The sequence below is a fragment of the Peromyscus leucopus genome, chromosome 3 (assembly GCF_004664715.2).
Source record: "Peromyscus leucopus breed LL Stock chromosome 3, UCI_PerLeu_2.1, whole genome shotgun sequence".
NCBI classification, from domain to species: Eukaryota; Metazoa; Chordata; class Mammalia; order Rodentia; family Cricetidae; genus Peromyscus; species Peromyscus leucopus.
In genome coordinates, this window is record NC_051065.1 from 140,576,956 (window position 1) to 140,582,955 (window position 6,000).

Here is a 6,000-nt window from a genome sequence, read left to right on the forward strand (position 1 = left end):
TCTGGGTTACCTCACTCAGGATGATTTTTTCTAGATCCAACCATTTGCCTGCAAACCATATGATGTCATTGTTTTTCTCTGCTGAGTAGTATACCATTGTGTATATGTGCCACAATTTATTTATCCATTCTTCAGTTGAAGGGCATCTAGGTTGTTTCCAGGTTTTGGCTATTACAAACAATGCTGATATGAACATAGCTGAGCAAGTGCTCTTGTGCTATGATTGAGCATTTCTTGGGTATATGCCCAGGAGTGGTATAGCTGGATCTTGGGGGAGATTGATTCCCAATTTTCTAAGAAAGCGCCATATTGATTTCCAAAGTGGTTGTACAAGCTTGCATTCGCACCAGCAGTGGAGGAGAGTTCCCCTAGTTCTACATCCTCTCCAGCATAAAGTGTCTTCAGTGTTTTTGATCTTAGCCACTCTGACAGGTGTAAGGTGGTATCTCAGAGTTGTTTTGATTTGCATTTCCCTGATGATTAGGGATGTTGAGCAATTCCTTAAATGTCTTTCAGCCATATTGGCATAAAAACCGACATGTGGACCAATGGAATCGAATTGAAGACCCTGACATTAACCCACACACCTATGGACATATAATTTTTGACAAAGAAGCCAAAAGTGTACAATGGAAAAAAGAAAGCATCTTCAACAAATGGTGCTGGCATAACTGGATATCAACGTGTAGAAGGCTGCAAATAGATCCATATCTGTCACCGTGCACAAAACTTAAGTCCAAGTGGATCAAAGACCTCAACATAAATCCAGCTACTCTGAACCTGCTAGAAGAGAAAGTAGGAAATAGTCTTGAATGCATTGGCATAGGAGATCACTTCCTAAATATAACACCAGTAGCGCAGACACTGAGACAAACAATCAATCAATGGGACCTCTTGAAACTGAGAAGCTTTTGTAGAGCAAAGGATACGGTCAACAAGGCAAAGTGACAGCCTACAGAATGGGAAAAGATCTTCACCAATCCCACAAGTGACAGAGTGTTGCTGGAGGGCTTCTCTCCAGGTTCCCCAAGCCCCGCAGTCCCACAATCCACTTATAAAATAATCACTCAGACGCTTATATCACTTATAAACTGTATGGCCGTGGCAGGCTTCTTGCTAACTATTTTTATATCTTAAATTAACCCATTTTTATAAATCTATACCTTGCCACGTGGCTGGTGACTTACCAGAGTCTTTACATGCTGCTTCTCCTGGTGGTGGCTGCAGTGTCTCTCTCCTCAGCCTTCTGCTTCCCAGAATTCTCCTCTCTCCTTGTCCCACCTACTTCCTGCCTGGCCACCTACTTTCTGCCTGGTCACTGGCCATCAGTGTTTTATTTATATAGAACGATATCCACAGCATTTTCCCTTTTCTTCTTTTTTTAAAAAGGTTTTAATTTTAACATGGTAAAATTACATATAACAAAACAATTATCAAGCAAGAATTACAGTTACAATATTAAAGAAGATGTCCTATCTATCTTATATTTGTGAATTTAAGATTTTATGTCTTACTTATCTTTTATCATAAATGAGGAAATTACAACTATCTAATTTTCAACCACATCAAAGACCTGAGAAGGAACATAATGGTACCTGAGAAATGGTAGATGGATGCAAGCAACTTTCGGGAATCTTGCAAAAGTAGACCAAGACAGCTGGCAGCCTGGACAGTCACCTAATGTTTCTCAGCATTGTTGGTGCATTTAAATTGGCTACAGGCCTAGAGTATCTGACAGACCATTTTCAGAAGCAGGATTTCTGAAAGACCATCTTACCCTGTCTTGGCAGAGTACAGTGGTCACTTTCCTTGTGTCCCACTTGTCCAGAAAGGACAGCATTGCATTTGTACTGTCAGCCATCAAGGCAAGGGCAGTTCTTTGCCCAGTACGCCATTTTGTGCCAAAAAGACAAACTTCCAAATGGAAATGTCTTAGAAGCCCAACATTCTCTCGGGATCAATTGGTGTAGCCAGGAGCAATTGTGTCTCACGTCAACAGAATTTTAAGTTATTTAAATGCCATATTCTCTAGGTCTATGAAGTGTTTGAAGATTACCTATCTATCTGAAATATATCTATGTATACCTAGAAAACTTAACTAACATGGCTACAGATATGATTATCATAGATGACTAATTATTAATCTATTATTTAATTATCCATTACAATTTTAATCTATTATTTAATTATACATTACAATTTTAAATGAGTTACATAAACATAATACCTCAAACAAGAATAGAAATATATATATACAGTATAACAAAATTAACTTCAAGTTTGTATCAATAAACTAAAATTTATACCAATGTAAAACATTTTAAACATAAACTAAAATCTTTACCAATGTAAAACATTTTAAACAAGTTGTTTTTTAAAAGTAGGTTCATTAATCTACCCTTTTATCTTATCATCTCCATATCCTCCTATATATCTATATCATATCCCATTTTCTTTTTTAGAAAGAGATCATATTTATAATCAACCTGTTTTAAATAAAAATATTGGTTTTTCTCTGTCCCACACCAGAGGGCTCTTCTGATTTGGGACACAAGAATCTCTTAACCTTTTTTTTTTTTAAAGCAATATGCCTGGGTTTAGAGGGGGAGTGAGCCAATTCCACCTCTAAAGCCAGCTTGGTATATTTGGGAATTTGGGCGTAGCATCTCTTACTATTTCCTGCTGGAGGGGGGCGCTGTATCTTATGGGGATGCAAAGAAAATTTTAGGCCTATGAGGTAGTCCATGAGGCTGTATTGTGTGAACCAGTTGCCTTGAAACCGCTCTGAATGTTGGATCATCTGGGCCATGGTGTCATCGGAGACCTTTCAGGGGGTCTTGGCTGGTGAAACCTGATGTATCTTAATCTGGAACAAATCCACAGCCTCTGACTTTCTGTGGAAACAAAAGCAGAACTTCTTTTCCAAAGCAACATATCCTTAAATCCAAATTTTGAAGTCAAGGTAACTTTAAAATATACATTTTGGCATAACTCAACAGCTTTTGTAATCAAATGTTTTTCTTCAGTTACGAATATCAAAGACAACATAATCCAGATTCTCTGTGTGGTAGCCATCTTTACATGACTTATGTTTTATATTACCTTCAGCCTATTGATTTAAACTGTACCGTTCTAAGACTGAAACAGCGGTGTGGCCTCTGGCTCCGCCCACTTCAGCTTCCCAACATGGCAGTGGGACATTTTCCGCCAGCTCCGGGAGTCATCAAGTCTCAGAAAAAGTGGGTCTAAACTTTTATCAAAGCAGCGTGTAGCCCAGAAAACTCTTTTTTTAAAAAAAAAAAAAAAAAAATACTAGTAAAGACTAAATCTACCACACAGCGTAATGTGCAGACGCCTCATTCCCACCATACTGCCGGTCAAACACACACACCAGGAACCCGCCAGTGTTCAAACCCGCGTTTTGTGGCGTCTAGTTGCCCATATGAGACAAGAAGCAGGAACCTGGTTTTGGCTCTGTTTAGAATTGGTTATTAAATATTCTCAGGTTTAAGGTGGAAACTCGAGCCATTGGGTGCCATTTGTTACTGGAGGGCTTCTCTCCATGTTCCCCAAGCCCCGCAGTCCCACAATCCACTTATAAAATAATCACTCAGACGCTTATATCACTTATAAACTGTATGGCCGTGGCAGGTGCCCCGCAACAGAGGACTGATATCCAGAATATATAAGGAACTCGAGAAATTAGACATCAAAAAGACCAACAGTCAAATTGAGAAATGGGCTTTAGAACTAAACAGAGAATTCGCAGCATCCTTTTCTTAAGAATCCTGAATTCATGTTTTCACTTGAAATATCAAAGGCATTAGGAGCTGAATCAAATACACCGTATATTTGTAACATCACCCCTTCTGGCTCAACCAGAGGAGAGTCAGCAGGGAAAGCCTTCCCTGTGTAATAGCTATTCTATCAGTACCTCTGAGAAAGTGAAACAAGAGGCAGACAGCAATATGATTTGTATGAGGAGAGCAGGTAGCACATATGCTCCTGGGGTCATGCCCAGAATTGTGCCCCAAACTATTCATCAGCCTTGCCAAAAATGGGTTAAACTCTCCTGGGCCATTGCCTCCACAACAACCTTTTTGTATTATTTTCAGGCCTTGTCCCCTGAAGAAGTCACATGGCTCCCAGCACCCAGTGGCCTAAGACTTAAGGAAGGAAGTGGGTAGAAACTAAGGTCATTTTTATTAGACTGATCATTCTTTGAGTGCATTCTTTGAGAGTCAAATCTCTGTGCAATCCACACTTCCTTTAAAAACCTCCTCAATCAAACTGCAGAGGCAATCATGCATTACTCCTCCAGTCAAGGAAATGGTCATTCTTGTTGAGTCTCTTGTTCAAACTGTTCTACTCATTTCATAGGCTTTTGATGGCACTTTCTTGTTCATATGTTAAGGTACTGTCTCCTAATTTACAGTAGACCCTCCCTTATATCACACAGAGAGCTATTTCCTGTCTCATTTGCATATTTAAATGATGAAATACAATGTTAGTTTTTGTATTTTAAATCTTGTTATTTTATGTATTTATATATAAATGACACTCATTTCATAATTCAGCTTATTAAATACAAAATAGTCTCAGAGGGATAAGTAAAATCCATGAAACAGAGACTTCAATTTGCATATTAATGAATTGTGAGAAGATATTTAGTCTGTACACATTCTGTAGACTAGCTGAATCTTACAGAGGCCACAGGAATGAATACTATAATGACATTTCTCATTTTACCACCACACATTCCTGAGGCACTCTGCAGTCTTTATTTAAGGAGAGAAGATGAAAATCACTTCTATACCAAGTAACCACTACTTGCAACAATTCTGCAGCTGGTAGCCTACAACAGGCACAGCAGAAGCAGTCTTAGAAGTTGGCAGATATGCTGAGTGTGGCAGAAGGCATCCTCCTTTTTGTTGCCACTACTGAGGCTGTGCTGGTAGTTTTAAGGAATGCATTTATTGTACTTGTGAACTGCATACACTGGGTCAGGAACAAGAAGCTCTCTAAGATTGGCTTCATTCTCACTGGTTTGATGATTTCCAAGATATTTCTTTATCATATGGATAATAACTTTAGGTGAATGTGCAAAGGTTTACTTTCAGAATATTCTTATGTCTAGCAATCTAAGTGAATGTATCAGTTACATATGGGTAATTATTAACCACCTGAGCATCTGATTTGCCACTAGCCTCAACATCTTCTATTTGCTGAAGATAGCGAATTTTTCCCACTACATATTTCTCTGGTTAAAGAGGAGAGCTGATAAAGTTTTTGTCTTTCTAATGGGGTACTTAATTATAATATTGTTAGCTTTTTTTCCACTAGCTGGGAAGGTGATTAAAGATGTTAAAATGCATCATAGCATCCCAACCTGGCTGATATACCTGGAGAAAAGTGAGTTATTTACAGACTATGTTAAACATCTTTGAAACCTTCCACAACTGTTGTGACTCTTGTAGTGAGAACAAACATCTGAGCCAAGACTTACCCAGTGAGATCCATTTGACTTCCTGAAGCATTGACACCCATTCTCCAGGAAGAACCAAAAGGTGGGGGGGCAGGCAGAAATGTATAATGAACCTTGACATTTAGAACATGGAAGTGAGGAGCCAAAGGGCTGCTTTTGTGTGTTTGTAGTTTTAGTTCTTACATACTTACTTTTACTTTTCCAGTTTAAATATGGAAGTTCTAGTTATAGTAGATGTCTGGTGCAGTAGGAACGGCAATTAGAATAGACAAGTCTGTGGAAAATAGCTGAGGAAACAAGGCTGTCTGAAAAGAAGAGACCAGAACACTGTTGAAACTGGTTTTTATGTGTGTCAAAAACAGTGATTTCAGATTAAGCCAAGTTGTGAAACAAAGAGATCTGAGGAAAAGATTCTGCTAGAGCACATCCAAAGACCACAGTCTACTTCTGACCAAAGAACAAAAGAATGAACCAGGAGTAGAATCTATGCAGTACAGCATTCTTCCTTAGGGTTT

General features: G+C 38.7%; 1 pseudogene; it reads left to right on the forward strand.

The window, feature by feature from the left end:
* The first annotated feature begins 4,897 nt into the window (after positions 1 to 4,897).
* On the forward strand, positions 4,898 to 5,447 carry LOC114685860 (annotated as a pseudogene).
* Positions 5,448 to 6,000: the final 553 nt, after the last annotated feature.